This window comes from Rousettus aegyptiacus, unplaced genomic scaffold (genome assembly GCF_014176215.1).
Source record: "Rousettus aegyptiacus isolate mRouAeg1 unplaced genomic scaffold, mRouAeg1.p scaffold_m13_p_6, whole genome shotgun sequence".
Lineage (NCBI taxonomy): Eukaryota > Metazoa > Chordata > Mammalia > Chiroptera > Pteropodidae > Rousettus > Rousettus aegyptiacus.
The window spans coordinates 9,145,237-9,168,210 of record NW_023416309.1 but is presented as its reverse complement, the minus strand read 5'-3'; the positions used below and the strand labels follow the sequence as shown (position 1 = coordinate 9,168,210).

Sequence of the window (22,974 nt, the reverse complement as noted above, 5' to 3'; positions counted from 1 at the left end):
AGCCTCCCCTCTCCTAGCCTCCCTCCATTTGACCACCAGTGCGACCTTAATAAAAGGCACCTCTGATCTTGTTACCTCCTCTGCTCTACTTAAAACTCCTTCATGGCTCCCCTACCACCTACAGCCTGGCACTCAGGACCCTTCATTCTCTGGCTCAAGCTGAACTTTCACTTGTGTGTGCTATGCACATTCTGATCTCTGCTCTTTCTTCCTGGCGAACTTCTAGGCAGCCTGTGAAGCCCTGCTCAAGCTTTGACTGGCTCTTGTGCACCAGTCAGATCAAGTGGGTTCGTTCCTATCTTTGCCCTAGTTCCCCCAGCACTGTATTCTGACGACTCTTGCAGCGTTTATCTGGCAGAATCTCAGCTACCTTCAAGGTGCCCCAGCCACAGGCAGGTTCTGACCCCCCAATACCTAGCACTATGCTTGGCACCTAGCAAACATTCCAAAATTCTTGCAGAATAGGTGAATGAATAAATGACAGCTATACTTTACACAGAGGTGGTAGGTTTTGTGGTTTGAAAATTTATATATTTGTACTCTAGGTGAGTGCCTTGTAAGTGACTTGCATACTTTGCTTGAGAAAGAATTGAATAACTTCAGTCCTGAGGTCATAGGTCCCTTGGCCATTGGCCCCTTCTTTTGTCTTCCTCCTATCCAGTTAAAGTCTGAGGGGTGTCTGGGCCACGCCCCATTCCTAAGAGCACCTCCTGCCTCCGGTTTTGCTCAAAGCTGCTGGGGTCTGAAGCCGCCTTGGCATCCACTGTGCCTGCGTTGCCACCCTTTTCAGCTTGGCTTCCTGGGAGAATCGGCTCAGCAGCAGGAGTCTGGCCAGGCTTCAGGGCCTCTTGGGCAAGACTCCCTGGGCAGGGCCAAGGTCTGGAGCCTCGTACACATGGCCTACGCACCAGGCGAGTCTTTAGGCAAATGGGCTCCAGCTTGCCACGGTGCTGGGAGAGGACGGGAGGGAGGGTCACCCTTTTGCTGGGTAAACACGGGTGTTCAGGCCTGTCTAGGCACATCCCTGTACTATGTCGGTTAGAGGTGCAGGATGGCATTTCACCAAGCTGGGAGTTGCCAGGTGTCAGCCAGAGGGTAAGTGTCAGGGAGAAGTGCTTGAGAGTGTCCACAGACTTGGTCTGGGAATAGGCCCTTCCAGTCTTTGCTAGAAGCAGAGCAAAGGCTGCAAGAGGTTTAGGGGGTAGTCTCAAAGCCAGCCTGACTGCTATCGCTCCCATCCCTGACCACCTTTCCTCCACCTCAAAGTGAGTAGCTCCCTAGGACTGGGGGAAGGTGGGTGGACCATGAGTGGGTGATTTTGCTAAGCCAGGACTGAGATCAGAGCTTCTATCTAGCTGTCCCCACTGTAAGTATATTTTGATCCATGTCACCTAAGGCAAAGCTCACATTCTTGGAAACACCCATTGTGCATGAGGTAGGGTTCCCTGGGGTCTTATGGTTGTCCCGACAGACCTCAAAAGTGGGTGGTATTACCCCATTTGAACCAGGAGGAAACTTGAGCTCAGAGGGGTGAAGTTGCTTCAGGCCCCACAGCTACTAAGGGGAATCTGGTCTGTTTCTTCTATGGTCCCTTCTCAATTTTTGTTTTTAAAACGATGCCCGTTGGTACACACGAGTAACCCTATGGGCACAGTTACCAGCCCTGCAGTGACTGAAGAGCCTGAGAAGATACGTGGGCCATTGCTGCACTGGAGGCACTGGATGGCAGTTGTGGAACCCAGAGCAGCTTGAGGAGTTCATTGCTGCCAGGAAGAGCATCTTTGTGGTCCATGGCTAAAACAGCGGCACTTTGGGTCATTCTTCCCTCCACAGAGCTAGAGCCAATGGGCCCACTTCAGATGGGAATCAGGTAGCAATTAGGGATACTGGGCCCCTTGAGCACTTGGGGTACCTACTTCATGCTCCCCAAAGGTGGAATCTCATGCAGGACATGTCAGCCAGATGTGTCTTTATCTGTAAATGCGGATAACCCTGGCTTTGGAGGGCTGCCTGGAGCGTCACCTCTGTGGGCTGTACCTGGAACAGAGAACCTACTGGCCCTTCTCAGAACAGGGCCAGACCTGCCTCCTCCTTGGTCCCTCTCCCACTTCTCATCCCCTGCCCCACCTGGCCATCTCTCCCTTTTGCCCACGTACAGAGTCCTTGGTTTTCGGAAGGGAGGAGACAGGTTGTAGAGAGACAGGATGAGCCCCAGTGTAATTTTATTTCTGTGGTTCTCCTTTCAAGCTGTCATGGTAAATCTATTTTACTTGTCACTCTGTAAATCATTATGCAGGATTAAGCCTTTTACCAGCTTTTAAGCTTCTGCAGCCATTGACAACCCCACCTCTCTTCCCTATCCTGCCTTCTGAACATCCCTCACTGCTCTGGGCACTGGCCCTACCTCCGTCTCTTCAAGCATGATTAGTTAGAACAAAAGTGGGGACGTGGGAGACAGCTTGCCTATCGGCTCACCCATTTCCCATTTTACTCATAGAGGAACAAGCTCAGGAAGGACAGGGACTCCCAGGCCCAGGCCCAGGCCCAGGCCCGAGATACTTGATTTTTCTGGGATGCTCCCGAAGCAGTAGGGAGGGAAGCTCCCCTTTCCTAGCCTCCCTCCATTTGGCCACCAGTGCGACCTTAATATGGGACACTGCAGTTGGAGGGTTTTTCCTTGTCACCCATGGGATCCTGGACCTCCTACCCACCCTTGGCTGTGGCCAGATTGCTCAAGGCCCACAGAGAGCTCCAGCATAGAAGAGGTTTTGACAGGCAGGGTCAGGGTGGGCTGTCCACTTGTGCTTGGAGCCAGAAAAGGAGCTTCTGCCTCCTCCCAGGAGGCAGAGCTGAGGATGCAAGCTGGGATGACAGGGAGCTGGAGGTAGAGGTGTGGTTGGAGGCTACAGTGACATGTGCGATCCCATTATTTATTTCTCTAGAAACCCATACCCTTCTCCAGAGAAGGCTTCAGGATGCGAGAACAATGAAACCATTCGCTGAGATGTTCAGAGTTGCAGACAGTGACCAAGGCCTGCTAGGCCAAGAGCCAGCAGTGTGCACTGGTGCATTTCCCATAGCCGGCCCATCTGGAGAGGCATGCTCAGAAAAATAAAACAAAAAGGCGCCCACCCTCAAGGCTGACACATATTTCAGGAGCTGAGGCTTGAGGGATGCTGGCTCTGAGGGGGTAGGGATGGATGTGCCCCTGAGCTCTGCCAGGTAGGGCTCAGCCCTCTTTCTCATGGCATTTCCATCAGGGTAGAATGGCCTCCCCCCAGTCCAGGGGATTCCTTCTTGTCATACTGGTTCTAACACTTCCTCCTGCCTGTCTGCTGGTAGAGGCACCGGCCTTGGAAGCCAACTCTTGCCCAAGCTACTTTCACCACTCTCCACCCAGACCTCCTTTGTCTTGAAACCTGACAACCATTCACTTGTAATTTCAGTCTACCTGGAGACCCACTGGAGTGGCTCCTTAGGGTGGGGCCCTGTGCTTGACCAGTGAGGGCACCCTATGGAGAACAAGAACCTGACTGGGTAACATACCCATAGCCTCTTGCTTTTCCTGTCACAGCCCCAACCTTTCCCTGTTTCTAGACTTGAGCTCCCAGAAGGCCAGAGCCTTGCCTCTTGTATCCCCTATATACAAGGGGTGGAGGCATAGGGGCACAGGCTAAGACAAAATTTCTTGTGTGGAAGGATAGATAGCTAAACAAATATCCTGAGACCCAGACTTAAAAGAGTTACACAGCATAAATTGGAAACAAATCCTTGGCTACTTGGCAGAATAGGAGTGGTATACACTGAAAGTGCCAGATAAATTGGCTAAGAAGTTCCAAGGAGAACTTGGAACAAGTGAGAGTTGAGAATGGGCTAGAGTGGTCAGGGAGGGCCTCCTGGAGGAAGGGACATTTAAGGGTAGATGGTGTTGAAGATGGAGAGGCCTTAGCCAGCACAAGGCAAGGAGGAGATAGAGGAAAGGCACTACTGGGAGGTGGAAAAGCCTGAACAAAGAAAGGAAAGTGCCCACCAGGGAGTCTGGGGGAGCTTAGCTTGTGCCTGCCTATATCGTCAGGGGAGTAACCTGGCTCAGGGATGGCTGGGATCCAGAGGGAAGGCAGGTTTAGGAGGGGACCCTCATACTAGATAAGAGAAAGGCAGTGTTTTGGAGATTAATGAGGCAGCAGGGGCTTCTCATACAGGTGACTAGAACCCCTCAGGTACATTTCAGGACCAACCAACCTGTGGTTGGGTGGGAAGACTGGTAGAGTGGTACTTAGGAGGCTGGCCACTCCTCCAATCCAACCCCTCCATGCTGAGGGGGCGAAGAGGAAGTGGAAGCAGCAGAGGGTTCTAAAGGTCTGGGTGCAGGCTTGGCATGGCTACTCCCTTACAGGGCCACGTGGCCTCAACCTGCAAAATGGGGAGATTTAACAACCCCCACCCAGCCTGTCTGCCTGGCTGCCATGAGGAATAAGTGAGGCACAGGGAGGAGAATGTCTTTGTGAGCTGACACTTGGGATTCATTCTGTTCCGGAAAATTGGTGGCCACAGTAGCATGGCCATTTCATGGCTGCTGAACTCCCTAGGTTCTCCAGATTGCAGGGAGCCTGGGGACCTGAGTTTCATTAACAACAAGCCCTGTGACCTTGGGCCAGTCACTTTCATCCTTCAGGCCTCAGCTTCCCATAAATGGGTCCATCATGGTAATCCCTGCCTCCCTGGGTGCTAAGAGTTGTGGTGAAAGCATGCTGAGTATACCATGGCTGGTGCTCGCTGCTAGGAGATCAAGGCTTGGACGGGCCTCTGTGGGCAGGCCTCCAAACTGCCTGGCAAGCTCAGTTGTCACGACGGCATCATGAATCCTTCTTGTGAGCCTTGGAACCTCCACCAAGAGTTTCTGGTGCGTGTGTCTTGGTTTCCCACAGCTTCTAGGTCCATTTTGTGTTTCCTTGCACTTCTGCCCACTCCATGGAAGCCCCTTATTAGTCTAGTGGACAATGAGCCCTTTTCAGATCCCCCTACCTCCCTTAACTCCTCTCTCCTTCCCCAAAAGCCTTGCACAAGGCTCGTGCCTTTAAGTGATGCTCGCGGCTGTTTAGAAATCCTGACACCAGCTGGCAGAGGGGCGGGCGGGCGGTCAGGTAGCTTGTTTTTCTGTATGGGGGTGGATTTTTTTTTTTTTTTTAAGAACAGATTTTGTTTTCTGATAAGAGAGACAGGGTACCGGAAGCGGCACCTCCAAAGTTGTTTGAATACGATGGAGGCAGTCAAGGGCTGAGATATCAGCTAATGAGACAAAGGCTCCTGGGGGCTTTATAGTGGGAGAGACCAAAGCTCAGAGAGCTAAAGGAGGGACCATTCTGAAGCCACCCTGCAGGAGTGACTGGGTGGCAGGTCCAGACTTCAGATAACAATAATGACAGTCATCTTATTATTCTTCGCCGTCACCACGTTCTTGAGACTTACTAGGGTTTCAGCCCTGTGCCAAGTAGTCAGTATGCATTATCTCATTTAATTCTCCAAAGAACCCTCTAGAGGAAGAGACCATTTTTATCCCTATTTAACACATGTACAAATGGAGTGGTGCTCAGAGAGATTAAGGCCACAGAGCTAGAACGTGTCAGAGCAGGATTTGAACACAAGTCTCAGAGCCTAGAACCTTCTCGCCCACTGCCCTCTGCAGACCCCCTCACATGTCCCTGGATGCCTACAGGAGGGCCTCTCCCTGGGCCAGCCCCTGCGAAGCGCTGTGAGGACGGCTTCCTCTTTCTAGGAGGTGTGGGTGCAGAGGGCTTTCTGTATTGGGGAGATAAAAGAGCCCGTTTGGGATGATTTTATCAGCTTGAACAAGCTGGTTTGACTTACAGGAAGAAGCCTATTTGCATTTTGGGAAAGAGCTGAGTGTAAAGGCCACGGTGAACACTGGGCGGATTTATAAATAAATAGTCTACTGAGGGCATTGTGTGTCCTCAGCTGTACAATGCTGGGCTCATATTGACACCACAGACCCGTTCTGCACGTCACAGCTGCCCTTTGGACAGAAAAGACCTAATTGACTAAGAGCACGCTGCCAGAAATGCCAAAGAACTGTCCTCTGACCTGGCTTCCCTGGGTATAGGCAAGCCGGGTGAGTCCGGCTGCGGCCGAGACTGTATACGGTGGTTATTGGCATTGCATGCCAGGTGCAGAGCCCAGCAGTGGTGCATGGGGACGCAGAAGGCTGCGAGCGCTGGGGCCGGGCAGCCTCTGCTCTCCCCACAGCTTGGAGGGAGGCAGTAGAGCCAGGCTCCAAAAATTTGGGCTGGTTGCACAGTGGTGGCCAGACAGCCTTCAGAACTGGGTCCAAATCCTCACTCTGCCACCAGCCGTCCTTTTGGTTTCTTGAGACTAGATTCTTTGGCCATAAAATGGGTTGTATTTACTTCCCAGGTTATTTTGAGAATTAAGTGAAGTGAAGTCAATAGTAGACTTATCAGTTAGTTGTCCTTGCCCTGCCCTGGAATAACTCAGTGAATTGGGACAAGTCCAAGGTTTCCATGGGCCTCATTTTCCTGTTGGGAAAGCAGTGGGGCTGGCTGCTGGTCAGAGGCCTGGGCCACTCAGGCTAGAGGGGGCTGCTCCCGCTCCATGGGGTCCAGGAGCTTCGGTTCCTGGATCAGCATGATTCACACCCTGCATCTTCTACCTTAGGGACCTCAGGCATTCCACTTCCTCCTGAGCACCTCAGTTTTCATGAGTGTGAAGTGGGAGATAATGGAGCTTGTTAGGAGAATGAAATGTGATAATGTGTAGTCAGTGCTTAGCACAGAGCTAGGCACATAGTAAATGCTCATTAGTAAATTATAGTGGAAGTACCTACTTCAGGGGAAAAAAATCATTTTTAAATCAGAATACTATTAAGTCAGACATTCTGATTTGATTCCATATAATAACTATGATAATCTTAATACCAACAGTCAGAACATCACCCCTATAAGGCCCATCTGTTCATCCTGCATGCTTCCAGAATCTACACAGTAACCCTTATTTACTGCTGATCCCACTCTTGGAACTTAACCAGTTCTCACCTGGCCTTTCAGCTTTTCTGGCGTCCAGCTCACCTCTCTGCTGAAATAAGGATCTTCACGCCTTTTTTACCTGACTGCTCTGAGGGCAGATGTGTTGCTTCTGTCCTCTCCCCGCACCTGTCTGTTGCCTTGGTAATGGAACACATCTGACAAATTCCACTGCATGAACTAGGGCCCTTGGGACCTGTGCACCCAGAGACACCGGCTTCTTGTCCCCATTTTGTAGAGAGGTAATTGAGCAGAACTTGGTGCAGTTAGTTCAGTACTCTACTCAAGTAGCAAGATGGGGATCTGAACCCGGCTCCTGACCTGACCTCAAGCCTGCAGCTTCCTGCTGGCCCTGTTGCCTCCGAGGGTTTCTGGAGGATAGGTTGGGAGAGGAGAGGCAGGAGATGAGTCCTGACAGACAAATGATTGCACAAGGAGCTAGAAGAGAGAGGACTTCCCTAAACCTTTAGCGTGGAGGTCAAGGATGGGACAGAGGAAAATCAGCCCTGAAACAAGCAGGCCATGTTCTTGAGAACTTCTTGACCCAAATGCTGCCTTCAGGGATTGACAGACACTGGCTCTTTCAGTCCCTGCCTACTCTTAGATTTATACATTCATTCTACATGTGGGTAAGGGGGCCTGCAGAGGGGACTCTGGGACCAGGAAGGTGACTAGAACAGATAAGCTCCCTGTCTGCAGGGAGCCAAAGGAGGAAAATGGGTCATCAAGCTAACCAGCACCCCCTTTATAAATTATGATAAGTGCTAAGAAAGAAATAAGTAGGGTGCTGGATAAGGGAAGACCAAGGGGTGGGCATGGGAGGCCTTTAGGCAGGAAGCCTTTCCAAGGAGGGCCATGAGATGATGGGATTGGGGAGGAAAGAACCTGCAGGCAGAGGGAGCAGCCTGTGCAAAGGCAGGCAGGCCCTGAGCTCGGCATGTTCTGGAAACTAAAAGGAATCTCGTGTGGCAAGAGGCCAAGTGGGCTGAGATGAGGTGGGCACTACCCACATCTTCCATCTCATCTTGGGTCTCCCACTTGCCCCCAGCTAGCCAGCAGAGCAGGCTTGTGTGGGCATGGGCCCATATCTGCTCTTGGATTCCATATGGGACTGGTCCCTTGTCCCAGCCAAGGGGGCAGGTTACAGATGACATCAATAGCTATTTCTGCCTCTCGCCAGCCGTCTCCATCTTGCAGCATGAATGGGAGGCCTGGCCTCAGTTCTTGATCTGTCCCCGGCTCGTCTCTCCACAGGGATGCCATGCTTGTCACTCTCCACCACCTGGTATTTCAGTGACCCTCCTGCTGTCATGGAGAGGAGAGAAAGCAGAGAGGGGGAAAGACTGTCACCGAAGGTCCCAGAACAAGCCCAGGTTCTCCCACCTGAGGTCAGCCGTAGCACTGCAACCTTTATTTACTTTGGTCCTTGTTCAAAAATTCTGGTAGCAAGCTGCCTAGAATGAAATGTGAAGAACTCAGGATAATAATAAAATCAATTGGACTGTTTCCCCAGTAATTCTAGAGACTGATGCATCATTAATGTTGGTAATACAGTGCCTGTCAGATCACAAACTTCTCAATAAATGTGCAGCTGGCAAGCTCTGATAGAAATTGGAGGCAAGCAGAGAATGAGATTTGGGGCCTTTGATATATGGGGTGTCAGTGGTGCGGTGAAGTTTTTATCAATTTCTGTCACTTTGGGCTTTTGTGTTCACTACATATGTGGTCTTCATGGCACCTCTCTGCGGGCTTCCTGGATGCTAACTGCCCCCTCAGTAATGTAAAGAAAGATTGCTGCTGGAAGGACCTCAACATCTGACCTTGAACCTTCCATGGGGCCTCGTTACCAAGGACATTCCAGGCAGCGTGGCTGGCTGGATGGGCAAAGCCAGAGGCCTTGAGACCTGACCCTATTGGTCAGTCAGCCACTCTACAACATTTATTGAGTCCCTGCTGGGCTCAGGACACCACTGGGCCTGCGCTCGTGTGTCCTGTGGGCTTCAATGGAAACCTAGGATGTGGGGAGCGGGGAATAGCCAAGGGCCCATTTCTACCTAAAGGTCAAGGATCAGACAGAGGAAAGTGGAAGATGTGCCTGAGCAAATGTGGCAGTCAGCGTCTGCCAGGTAGACCAGGGAGGAGGGCCTGCTAGTCGGGGGTGCTAACAGGACCCGAAGCGTGATGTACCCTAGAGTTTTGGGGGGAGTGGGGCATTTGGCAGGGCTAGGCTTCAGCAGCAGTGGGAAGAAGGTAGACGGCCCTTGGAGGCAGCAGAGTGTGGTGGTTAGTGCATGGGCTCTGGAGCCAGACTGCTGAGGCTGAACCCGAGCTCCCATGCTTTCTGGCTGGGCAACCTTGGATATGCGACTTAGCCACACTGTCTCAATTTCTTTATCTTTCAGGGAGGTATCATAACAAAAGCACCCACCTCAGGGGGATCTTGTGAGCCTAAATGAATTAATGCTGGTACAGAACCTAGAACAGGACCTGGTCCATTGTGAACACCTAACCAATACTCGCATTTATTTCGTACAGTTATCTCACGTAACCTTACAGTGACTTGAGAGCCATACAGATAGGATTCAAAGAGGTGAAGTAGGATGTCCAAACTCACACTGCTGGTAGAGAGCAGAGCTAGGATTTAAGCCCAGTTGCTGCTGAGGCTGGAGTTGGGCACAGTGGGCTTCAGGGAAAGGTGGTAGTATGGGGACGGGGTGACACCCTATGAGGTCACATCATTAGGAGGGGGATTAATTAGCAGGGTGGGTAATGGGTGGGCTCAGGCTTTGTTTATTGGTAGCTTCTGGGGGCTGGAGAAATTCTGAGACTCAAGACTTGAATGTGGAGAGTCAGAGGTAGCTTCTGGGTCTGGCAGGAGGTGGGCTCCACCTGGCAGATGAGCCAAATGGGAATCACTCTGTTAGCAAATTCAAGCTGTGGCCTGGGGTTCAAATGCTCCAGCTGCACCCTGCTAGGGAGCAGGCCCTGAGAGCCAGCAAGACCCACAACCTCCTTGACACCCACCCAGAGCCATTGACTTGGAAACCAGAGTGAGAAGAGCCCTAAGCCCTAGGGAGAGTGGTGCATTCTGATGTAGCTGTGACTGTGCAGGACCTGCTGGGGGTCTGCCCTGAGGGCCTGGGAGGTGAGTGTACCATGCTGGGAGGTCAGTGCTCTGAGATCAGTGCTCCTTGGCACAGGGTCCCCTGCCCCACTGGACAGAGTCACCCTCAGTTTGCCTTTAATGTGTTCCTCCCTCCCATGGCTCACAGGAACTCAGGATTTACTTACTGGTTCTTTATCTGTGTTTGCTTTGAAAAAAAAGCCAGGTCGTGAGGCCCCTGGGGCCTCAGGAAAGAGGAAGCAATCTTGTTAGACTGGGGTGTGGGTAAGATAGAGGGGCCTGCACTGGGAGCAGGGATAGGTGGTATCTGGGCCCAGATCTGTGCACCTCTCAAAGCCTCTGTGATCCCTATGGGCTCTCCAGGTGCTGAGCCTGGGACACTAGTACTTGGTCTAGGTTAGGGAGGAAGGCTGGTTCTGCATTTTGCAGGTGACTTGCCTGGGAGGGATTTCTCTCCATATCCCCGCCTCCCGCCGCCAGCATGCTTGGGCTTAGAGGAAGTGTCCCCTTCCACCCAGAGAAAGCTCAGCCCCCTGTGGGAGTGGGGGCTAGGTGAGATGGTGAGAGAGAAGCTGCAAGGCACAGTAGCTGCAGGTACATTAGAAGGAGATAGCGGGCAGCCTTCTTTTAACTACCTGAAGGGCCTGGTCCTGGAGGCAGGTAGGAGCATAGGTGCTAGCTGGTTGTACTGAGTGGATCTCTGTTGTACGACCTGAACACAAACCTCAGCCCCTCTGAACATCACTTTCCTTATCACCAAAGTGGGAGTCCTCATGCCCACCTGATTGGGAGTATGGTGGGCCACAGCCCACAATGCCTGGAACACATCTGCTGTTGAGTGCCAACCTGGTACCAGGGTCTTAGCGACTAGTCCTGGTTTGACTCAAGAGCTCAAAGCCTCACTAATAAGACAGGCTGGCAACTTCTACAGCAGGAGAGCCTTGTGGTCATGGTGAGAGCTCTGCCAAGCAGAGCATTTCTGGTCAGCCTGCTGGGGAAGGACATTCAGGGAGGGTTTCCCGGAGGAGGTGACCTTCAAACTGTACCCCCAAAGGATGAATCAGGGAATGCTCAGCAGAAAGGAGGCAGCAGAGGGCATCAGACCTGGATAGGTAGGAGGCAAGGCCAGGGGATTCAATGAGGGCCTGATTACACCTCAAAAATCCTTTAAACACCATTCGTGCATTAGAGTTCATCCTTAATACAGGGTCAACAAGAAAAGATTTGGGGGTAAGGAGTAACATAGCTGGATTGGATTTGTAGAATGATCATTGTGGTGTCTACTCGGAGGATGTTCTCACAGAGGCCCTGAGGAGCCCTGCCATTGTCCCGGAGAGAGAGTATGAGGCCCAGTGCTGTTAGGGGTCTAGGCATGGGAGCAGGGACGCAGCAGTGCTGTGTGGGGTAGGGGTGGTCAGTGGGGCATGGGGTGATGTGGTATCCAAGGGGAGTGAGTTCCAAGTGCCATGGGGTGCCTTTGGCCCTGGGCTCTTGTTTAATCACGCAGATGTTGGGCTTCACCCCAGCATATGTGGGGTAGTGTATTTAGAAACTTGGTTTAAAAGTGCATGTCTGAAGAGGAGCACAGAGGCTGGGGCACTGAGGGTCCTGTCCAGGTGCCTCTGAAGGAAAGGAGTAGAACTGATTACAGATTGCAGAATCTTGAATGGATGTATGGGCATGCTTCAGGGAATGGACTTGGCCAGGGAGAGGAGAGGACCGAGCTCTTACCTTGAGAGTTAATTCAGCAGAGTTACACAGCACCCTTCCTGTGCCAGCCCTGTGGGTGATCACAGCAAAGTCCTTGCCCTGGGGGAGCTACTATCTAGCAGAGGGGAATATATAGCCCTGTCAAAGTGCTGAGCTCACTCTGCTGGAGAGGGACGCAGTAGAGTCCGTCCTCTGGGATGAGTGGGAAATCCCTAGGCCAAGAGGTGAGGTAAGGGTATCTGAGGCAGAGGGAATAGCACCTACAAAGGCTCGGAGTAACAGGACTGTTGTCAGAAGGGCCCAGTCCTTAAAGTCAGGCCAGTGGGCATAGACTTTATTCCTGTCTAGGGACAGTAAGTCAGTCAGGCCTCTCAAGTTAGAGAAGAAAAGCCAGGGGTTGCTGAATCCTGGGGAGCCTGAGGTCCTCACCCCAGTGGCCATTTGAGGGTAAAGGGGAAGTCAGTGCTTGCCAGGCACTGCCTGGCCAAGAAGGGTCACAGACCGATGTGCCAGCCCTCTGACAGCCTGCGTGTTTCTTCTTGGCACAGCCACATTCACGGGAGCTGTGAGGTCAGAGAAGGGCCTGTTTGTCCAGGAGGAGGAGCCGTCTCCAGGCAGGCAACTGGCACCTGCCCCTCAGTGTTAAAGTCCATCTGGGTGAACCAGGGCAGGGAAGGAGGGAGGGAAGAGGGTGACCAGGTGACTGCCATCCTGGCAGGTGTGCTAGTCATCCCACATGAAGATAAGTCGTGGGGCCCCAAGAGGCAGTGTTATTTCTTGCACTGCCCCTGCCCCCTTCCAAACACACACACACACACACACCATATTGAGGATGTACCATCAGCCCTCCACACTGTGGGGACACGACATAAAGAATGAGGTGTCAGTTACTGACCACCAGTTGCCACAACAGAGAGGTAACTGAGGACCAGAGAGGGGAAGTGGCTTGCTTCGGGTCCCCTATGTAGGGAGCTGGACCACTAACTGGCTCCCAGTCTCCCCCACTGGCACCACGGCCCCCAAAGCTTTGGGATGAACTGACTGGGCCCCCACATGGCTTTAAATCTGGCCACCTCCTTTGTAGCTCCTGCCTTACTCCTGCTTCCCCCCGGGAGGAGGAGCTGTCTGCTAGTGGGGAGCTTTCTCTTCGTGGAGCCACAGCACAGGCAGCTTTCTTCATCTCCCTCCACCTTAAACCACCCAAGGAAACAAACCCAGAAAGCCCTGGTCCTCCCCTGTGTTGGCTTAGGCATTAGGCATCTACCCAGCCAAGTAGAAGATGTGTGGTAGGAACGTGGACATAGTGCAGACTGAATCCCTCCTGACAGGGAGGCAGAAACCCCAGCTCTGGAAGTGTGTAAACACGGTTATTTTTAGCCCTTGGAGGGCTGTGGGCACAGCAGCATGACCCGCATTTGGCTCAGCCTAGTCCTCCTGCCCCACCCAGGAGAGAAGACCTCCTTTGCCCCCCTTCCTTACATCCCCATCAGCCTAGGGCCTGGGCCAGTGAATTATAGGACCCTCTAAGAGAAGGAGCCCAGTGGGCCATGGGGAGCAAGGCTGCCCATGGCCAGGAGCCAAGGCCAAGACCAGCTCACAGGGACAGGATGTGGTTTTCAGAGAAGCGACATTGCAAGCTGCAAGAGAAATATTGGAGCCACACAATTTCATGTGCTTTCAATGGGCTCTTAGTCCCTTAATTCTTGTACCCTCCCTGGTCCAGCATCAGAAGGCCTGGTCCCCAATGAATATGCTGCCACTTTCACATTGTGTGCCCCAGGTGTGTAGAGTACCTCTCGGCATCTCATCCATGCCTCACCCATGACATGGGATAATTCTCACCCTTTCATTTGGGGGCAGGGAGTGAGCTAATGAGATCATGGATGTTTACTCACTTCTTCATTCAACATATATTGAATGTTGGTTTTGTGCTAGCCACTGGATATAAAGCAGGGAGCCAGCCTGACAAGGAGCTGACCTGCCTGACCCTAACATCATCAAGGTGAGGGCAAGAGACAGATAATAAGTAAGTACACACATAAATGGTAATCATCTTGCAGCTGGAATAATATGGAGTGATATGGGGTGCCTGGAGTGGGAAGCGAGCATGTATTTTAGACAAGGACAATCAGGAAGGACCCCATGAGAGACTAAAAGCAGCCGGCCATGGGGTGGGGAAGCGGGGATGGTGGGAGGGAAGCAGGTGCAAAGGCCCTGGGGCTGGGAAACCTCTGGGGCAATAGGGGAGCAATGATGGTGGAACAAGCGGTGTACTGGGTGAGGTGAGCAGGGGCAAGATGCACAGAGCATGTGGATCATGGAGGATTCCTTGGGGAGGGCTATAAACAGGAAAAGATGTACTTTACAGCTACAAGGAAGAGCAGGAGAGAAGTGAGAGTCAGAGGCCAGTGAGGGGCTGTTGCCATCGCCCAGGCAAAGGAGCTGGCAAGGTGTGGGCAAATTAGAACACAAGAAGGGTGAACCGTGGAAGCAGCAGATGTCTTGGCTGAGAGGAAGCATCAGAATCAAGGATGGCTCCTTGACTTTTAGACTTGATGCCTGAGTTGGGGAATGAGGGGAGAACAATTGATTCAAAGGGGCCAGTCAAGGGTGGAAGGAGACCAGGATCTAGGTGATGGAGGCTATTCTGGACACATGCATTTTCGCTATCCGTCAACGTTTTAGTTGATAGGGTTGCTTAGGAGAGTGGCTACATGGGGAGCACCAGGCCCCATTTTGGTGCAGCTCTCCTCTGGGGCCTCTCTGCTAGACAAAAGCCAGGCTGTGTGGGCTGGTGCTCCCTCAGGACCTGGCTTGGGGTTTGTCCCAGTGCATCATGGATGAGGGCCTTCTAGTCCCCTGGTTTGTAGGTGGGCATGGGTGAGTGGGGGTGTGTGGGCATGAGTAGGGGTGGGCAGTACCTGCAGCCTACTAAAAGGCTGGGATGCTCTGCAGAGGGACATCAGCGTACCATTTGCCATTGGTTGTACCCAAACCCTGGGTGTCACTACCAAACCTTCTCATCTAAATTGACTACTTATTGTGAAGTAGCAATGATGGCTCCCCATGCATCTGGACCAGGGTGCCAAGAACAGAGGGAATAGCAACATACTTGGGATTTTTAACAGCAAACCTGTTCCCCTTCATTTTCTTATCAGCCAGCTTTGTGACCCCAAATATATCCCCTCCCCTCTCTGGGCTTTGTCATTCCCACTTGAGATGGAGCAGAAGGTCCTCAGGATGCTACAGCAACTCCACCTCCAGCTCGAGACACTGCATTCTGATGACAGAGGTTTAGTATTGAGGGTCAGGGTATGAGAAAAGGCCTGGAGACTGGACTGTGAAAGTGCCTTGCGGGGCCCTGGGGAGCAGATGGCATAGAGGCCACTTGAAGGATGGTCACAGGAGATGAGGGGAGAATGCCAGGCTGCCTGTGGAAGGTCAGAGGGACCAGCTTACCACGCAAGCAGTGGTGCCCCAGGGGGAAATCTTGCCTTGTTAAAGCCTCGGTTTTGCCATCTACAAAGTGGGAGTAAGAAGCATCACTGGCCTTGGGGATGAATAACTACTGAGGTATTGTGAGAATAACCAGCTCAGATCCTGCTCATAGTGTGGCTTCAGCTTCCATTTCTGAAGGTGTCCCTCTCCCTTTTGCAGCTGGAATCTAAATTTCAGAGGAGGGCTCATTTGTTGTTGGGGCTTCCTATGAGAGCTACAATCCTGGGCCTAGGAGTCCTGCCAAACCCAACTCTGGAGGCAGTGAACCTCGCCATGGCCTTGGGGACAGGCCTACTGGCCTTGGTTTTCTGAACCTCAGCCTCAGGTATAGCTAGCAGAGGCAGTGATGGCAGGTCTTTCTGAAATCACGCCAGTTTTGTGCTTTATTTCTCAAATGAAGAGCTGGGCTTTGACTTCCTATCAGCATTGATATGGTTATTATTGTTGTGTTGTTGTGTTGTTGTTGTTGGTGGTGGTGGTGGTGGTGATGGGGTGTGTGTGTGTGTGTGTGTGTGTGTGTGTGTGTGTTAACTGCTCTGGGCTTTAGAGCTGTGGTGGAAAGTGAGGAAAATAGCAGATGCTGTATCCATTTGCCACCAAACTGTCTTGAAATGCTATAAATATTTTCTAAAAAGACTCACTTCCCCAGCCCGATGTGTTAGTTACCTCCTCCCTGAGAAACTGATTCCCGAAAATTAAGACAAATAACCTCTTAAATCACAGTTGTTAACCTCAAGTGTAAAAACCGTTACCACGCCAGCCGCAGGTCAGAGTGACTCCGCTCTACCTAAGTGCCTCCGTGTGGCATTGAGACGGCAGTGGAGGCAGCAGCAAGGAAGGAACCTGTGCTCGGACAGGAGGCCCAAGTCCGAAGCCTGGCTTGGCCACTCACTGCTGTGTGACCATGGGGTGGTGGGCTCATCTCTCTGAGCCTCTTGTTTCCTCATCTGTGTAACAGAAACACGTTACCTGCCACCTCTCAGAGCCAGCGATCATCACTGAGCTGCATTTGTGTTCCTCAAAGGTACACAGAGGCGACTGTCAGAGGTTCGAGCACTGCACAACTGAGCCATCCTCTCTGCTCAGTCCCCTCTGCCCGCTGTCTGCGTGGAAGATAGCGTCCGGTGCCTGAGACACTTGCTCATCTCCCTTTCGGTAGAGAGAGCTGGTGAAGCCCGGAGCCTCCAGCACACATGCGGCAGAGAAATGCCATTGTTTACTCCCCCGCACTTGTTTTCTTATCTAACTTATATTCGTGATGAGCGAGGCTAATTTTGTATTTAAGGTTATACGATAATTTTTTTTTAATCTATTTTAGCAAAAACTGTGAATTGATTTTAAGAAAATTATTAAACAAATGGCGGTCTAGATGGCAGGAGGAAATCACAAAATCAGGAAGCTGGTTAGGGAACATGAGGGGCTCTGCAAACTGTCCAGTGACCCTTTTCTTTCTTGTTCCTCTCTGGAAACTTTTTATTTCCTTTACCTTTTACCTCTTTGTAGAGAAATAGACAGGGAGGGGCTCCTGGAAGGACATTTTGGTCAGTTGTCTTTCAATAGCACAATACTCAGAGGTGATCACTACACCCCATAACGTGGAGGGCCCTCAGGAGTCCCTCCGTCAGCGTCCAGGCCCAGTGTAACTGACCCCTGGCAGAGTGTAGTAGTTGCTCTCCTAACAAGGATGTCAAATACACTATAGGTTTTGGATTGACAATCTGGAGTGCTGTTCAGAAAAGTAATTCTGAGGTCACGTGTGAACTCTGAGAGAATGGAAATTGATTGAAAATGCCTGCCATGGGTGTGGAGAGGAAGCTTGGTGACACACCTGCCTTTCTTTCACTTGCGAGCTCCCCCAAGCCTACAGCCGAGTCCTGTTCGCTTAACACTGGGCATGATGGTCAGCCAGTGATGAAGCCAAAGCTCCTGTTGGAATGAAGCACATGCTCCTTCGGGGGCCCTTGCCCATTATGCAGGGGGTATCCCCAAACAAATCATAGGTCCAGGAGGGTCAGTACTCTGCCCTGAGCTCATGAAGCCCATGAGCCTCCCATGCCCCCTTCACCATGCCTAGCCCAGGGCTGCACGTGGGATAGCTGCCCAGGAGTGTGCTGACCAGACCCAAGAACAGTGGATGTGCCACAAAAGTTTCAGATCCCTCATCCATTGTTCCTGGGGTCCCCACCAGAGCAGGCATGAAGGTGTCTGGTTTGGAAATCTTGGCTGCTGGATATAGAGACTTCATGATTGTGCTGTCATCAACCTCAGAGTGCTCACTCTACCATTGCCTTCACATCTGGCCAGCAGACCAGGCAGCCCTATTTGCCTCCACTTTATAGGTGAGGCAGCTAAGGCTCAGGGTTGGCAAGTGACTTACTTGAGGTCACACAGCCAGTTATTACGAAGACCTGGTCTGAACCTATGACACTCACCTCCTGGCCACTTTACCTTCTACTCAAAGGACTTTATGCATCCTGGTGTTTAACTTCATCCATTCATTTATTCATTTGGAATCTTCATAGCCTAGTAGAGAGCTCTTGAGCCAAAGAACCTGTTTTGCATGTCAACCACTTCCTGCCCATGTGAACTTTGACAAGTTTCTCTCTCTCTCTCTCTCTCTCTCTGCCTCAGTTTCCTCATCTGCGAAATGGACATAAATACCACATGGGGCCATTGTGATGATGATTAACAGTGCCTGGCTAAGGGGTTCTTGAGGGCCTGCTGGGAGTGTTCACTCCTTCATTGGCAGTGCAGGGGCTCCCACTCCATGCCAGGCACTGAGGAATCAGAAGTGGACCAACAGGAGCAGCTCACGATCTGAGAGGCAGGTGTATACACCAAAAGAGCATTTTGGGTGGATAGGCCAAGTCAGAGGTGTGCTGGTCGCCACGGGGCAGTGGGAGGAGGGTCAGCATGCATCAGTCCCACTGCATGAGAGGGTGTTGAGAAAGGCTTACGCCTCAGAGGGAGGCCATTGGAGCAGGGGTTGCAGAGGGCAGGGAGGGCCTGCCAGGCAGAGGGACCTCAGTGTACAAAGGCACAAAGTCATGAAGTGGGGTGGTCCCGGGGTCCCAGACCTAGGGCACTGGTGCAGGGGGGCCTGGCTTGGTCCTGGCAGATGACAGCATCCCAGACTTCTTTGGACAGAGGATAGTCCCCATCCCTACCCCCTTTGCATCTTTTGCAGCTGAGGCCTCTGGGCGCCACTGTGGGGTGGAGTGAGGGTTGCAGAAAAGTGGAAAGGCCAAGTTGGTTTGCCCCAATGGTAGGCAGCAAGAATCCTGCCCAAGAGCCTTGGCACAGGGTGATTGTCTATTGTTCATTGGGTGACGAGCTCCCCACCATCTGTCTGTCTGCCTGTGTCAGTCTCTCCTGTATGCATGTCTGTGAAGTGCAACATAAGCAGCCCCTCCCAAACACACAGCCGCCGCAGATCCACTTGCGGTCCTGGGGTTGACACCCCAGCCCACTCAGAGACCCATTTGTTCTGCCTCTGGGGCATGGGGCTCACTTGTAAGCCTCCTCGCTCCACTGTGAGATACAGATGGTTGTATTATTAATAGCCGTAATTAATCAGCATCCACGGAGGATCTTTCCCCTGGGCGGCAGATCTGCAGGACAAGCAGCCCCGAAAGTCCCTTTCCAGCCCCCACTTATAGACAGGGAATGGGAGGCCAAGAGAACAGAGGTAGTAACTCAGGAGGCACAGCTGGGGGTGGCCCCAGACCCAGATCCCAGATCTCGTGACAGCACCTCAGTGTTCCTGCCCAGAAGTGGACTCTCCCCCACCACCACCCTCAGCCCCAGCACGCCTTGGTCCTAGAGTGCTGGTCACTGGGAGGAGCCTTCAGCACTGTGGTAGGAGGGCAGCGCTCAACTTGGGGGCGAACTCAGTGTTCTTGGGTGAGAGTAGAGGAAGAAGGTAGAATAGGAAGTCCAGAGGGAGGCAGGGTCTTAGTGGGCAAGCAGGAGAGCGACCTGATTGGGGGCTGAGGATATGGAGGTAGGTAAAAGGGGTGCCAAATACCAGGTACCCCTCTCCCCCCACCAAGATGGTAGGCCGGGGCCTGACGCTGGCTACTTCTCCATCTAAGTGCCACATCCTAGGGATGATGATTTAATGCTCGCAGCAGGCGGCTTGATTGATGGGCCTGTTCTGGACAGGCCTGACTCCATGAGCACAGCAGCAGCAAGGGTCTCCTCGTGCAGTTCTGCAGATGGCTGCCTGCCCACCTGTTCCCCTCACCTGCTCTCCCAGGCCCTCAGCACACATGTGCCTCAGAGCTGTCCATGTCCCTGCTCGGCAGTCTCCAAGTACCCCAAATGCAAGTGTGTGCTGTTCTGGGTGTGAGCATGTGTACAGATGAGCATATGTGTTCCTGGTGTACCCAAGTGTGCCTGCATCCACTGGTGAGGGGAGTGAACACATCTGTGTGAGTGTGTGTGACACTAAGTTTGAAACACAGGTGAATGAATACTGCATGCTGTGTTGACATCACATTACAAAATTATGTTTCTAGACTTTTTATCTATCCATCAATTCCTACCCAAGAAGAATCTTTAGGGCAGCTTAGAGGGGCTGTGGTTAAATTGCGCCTCCGCCTGCAGGATGGTGCTCTGGGGACGGAGGTGGTCAGCGCTGACCTCTGCTAGCACCTGGGAATCAGGGTGCCAGGCCCCCCTCCGCCACAGCCACCTGGCTCTCCAGTAAGAGGCCAGTGGTCATTTCTGCCCCTGTCTCAAGTGCATCTCAACTGGCCTGAGGCCTGATAGGAGGCCCAGAGAGGAATGTGATGTCTCACCTGAGCCAGGTGAGGGCTATATACCCCAGACCCCACTGCCAGCCCAAGTGCTTCTTCCTGCTGGCTACAGACTGAGCCCAACAACCCCATCATGTGTGGGCTCCATGGTCTGTGTCCTTGCTTGTGCTAGCTGCTGGGCTCCAGATGAGGTGCAAAGTCCCCATCCCAGCAAGGACTTTGCTGAAGAAATGAGCCCCTGGTGCCCAGACCTGGGTTCGCAGACACAGCCAGGGTTGCACGGTGTGGGGACCAAGGTGGGCTCAGATGGACAAGGAAGAAAAGCAAGTCAGAGTGGAGTCAGATCCTGAAGGACAGGGGATTTAGCTCACTGGAAGGGACAGCATTCCAGAAGAACAGAAGTGCATGGGCAAAGGTTTGGAGTCGTTCCTAGGAAAAAGCATGCCCTCTCCCATAAGACGTCTGGGCTGTTCTGGCCCAGACAACCTCAGCTCTCCATGACCAGTGGCTATAGGGTGAGGCAGATGGATTGTGGGGGGCAGGGCCACCCTCAAGCCTGAGTCAACTGAGGCCAAGTGGCCCACATAGGCTGGAGCCTGAGACCTTGGCACCAGCCACTCAGAGCTCTCAACTTGAGAGTTAATGATTCATTTGTGGCCAATTTCTGCTGGCCTTTGCCTGGAAATTCACAAGCCTGCCCTTCCTTCTGCTCCAGGAGCTCCAAGAGCACAGTCTCACTTACACTTGGCTGAGAACATCTCACCCACTCTCCAGGGAATAGTTTTTAGAATTATAGCAGGAGCAATGCAGGTTAGCCATTAAGAAGAACTGATTCTGGGCTGCAGGCCAGGGACTGGGGAGGTTGATTTGATTGTAGTAAAGTTAGAGGACCCTCTCTAACCCTATGTACCAAGTGCTGAGGGAAGGAACCATGTTGGTGTTTGAGGTGCCCCCGCCCCCGCCATTTAGTTCAGAGCAGATGTGAACAGAACCCAGTCTAGTGTAGTGTAAAATGCGTTGCAACAGTTACAAAGGGGGAAATAGAGCTTGACATAGAGGAGGATTTGGCTGAGTAGAGAAAGCAATAACACATGTAGAAACCCTGGTGCATGAAAGTCCAGGGGAGGTTGCTCAGGGAGGTTGAGTCATTGTGCTGGGGCTGGAATCTAGAGGGTGTGAACAACTTTTACAAGTATGGACACAACTCATAGGTGAAGGGCTTAGAGGACTTAGAAATTTGGCAGTGGGAGGCGCTGGCAGTGGGGAGCCAGGGCTGGTACCTAAGCAGGTACGAGTGTGTTTGATTTGGGTTTTTGGGTCATTTGTCCATTTGTATCTTGATTTCGTGGGTCAGCACACCTTCCTTGACAGCCTGTTTTGTGCCAGCTCAGGCCTAAGCTATGCACAGGTCCCTGTACCTATGTGGAGGTGAACTAGAGGGAAGGGGTCATATGTAGCAATTCAAGTAAGGCATGACAGGGACTCAGGAGAGCCAGATGCCTTTGGTGTGAGCAAAGGGCTGTGCAGAGGCAGCAGGGTAGCTGATGACTTTCAGACTCATCTAGGCCCGTTGCCTCAAGTCCTTGGGTGACTTGGGGGTATGAAGCAGCCTTGAGGAACTGCATGTTCCTGGGACACCGTGGATAGACCTCTTACAGGTTATCCCTGCCCCGTAAGATCAACCTGGTCTTATCAAGTCCACCTGTGCAGATGAGCAGACTGAGGCCCAGGGAGGAACAGCTCAGGGCCCCTGTCTCCCAGCCTAGGCTGGTGCTACACATACCAACCCCCGCCCCCCGCCCCCGGCAAACTTAAGAATATTTCCCCAAACTAGGCAAAATAGAGCAGCCTGATCCTCCAGGTCTAAATGTACAGAGGCTTGGGGAGGGGGCTTCCATTTTATCTTTTCAAATTTGCAAATTTAATTTCTTCCGATCATCACTTAACAGTCCCAAGCGTTGGTGGTAAACAACTGCTCTCCCCAGAATGTTTCCCTGTGACAGCAGCTTTCTCTGGCGAGGGTGCTATCAACACTTGGCAGGGCCTCTTCCAGGCTCCCTGCTCCTAAGAAGCTAGAGCTTCTGAAAGGCTTTCAAGAATATGGTGCCCTCCCGGTATGCTGGGGCAGCAGGGCTGGGGAGGCAGGGGCTGGGGCAGGCATAGGCTTAGCCTCTGTGTTCCCTGAAGTAGTCGTCAGCCCTGCCTGGCCTTGGAGCCTCAGATGGTCCCTGGTTGTGGAGGGCAGAGCAGGATTGAGTGTCCCCTGGCTCCTGCGGTCCTGGTGCCTGGGTCCTTGGCACAGCTTAGTGGCAGGAGGGAGCCTGTCTCCCTAGGGCAGCTCTGCCACGCCTGTCTGTGGCCTGGAGACCAGCGGTATTCCAGCCCGACAGCCTCCATGGTCTGTGTCACGCTGGCTTAGGTGTCCTGAATCAGAGCCAGGAAATGGGTCTGCTGTGCCGGGGTGGAGGCGCTTCTGCCCTGGGAAGCTGGGGTGAATCCCAACCTTCAGCAAGGCCATACTGTGGGAAGTGGGGAGCTGGCCGTATGCATTCCTCTCTGGCCTGGCCTGGTTTTGACCAGTGCCTAGAGGCCAGGCTGAGGTGACTGCTCCCTGCTCCGTTCTCTATGTCCAAGCCCCTAACCCCACATGGCCAGTAACCGCCACTGACAAGGAGGAGCCCTGGGACACAGGCAGAGGTAGGCTGCTGTGCCTTTGCTAGGGCTGGACTGCTTTCCTGCAATGCCCTTCCAGACTTGTCCTCTGGGCAAGAATTTACCCAAGAATTACTTCTTTGGTGAAGCCTTCCTGGGCAGCCCCTCCTCC

General features: G+C 52.5%; 1 protein-coding gene across 1 annotated transcript in view; it reads left to right on the top strand.

Moving 5' to 3' along the window:
• ZMIZ1 (zinc finger MIZ-type containing 1) overlaps window positions 1–22,974 on the top strand; it is a 231,613-nt gene that overhangs the window by 17,316 nt on the left and 191,323 nt on the right. The window lies entirely within an intron of this gene.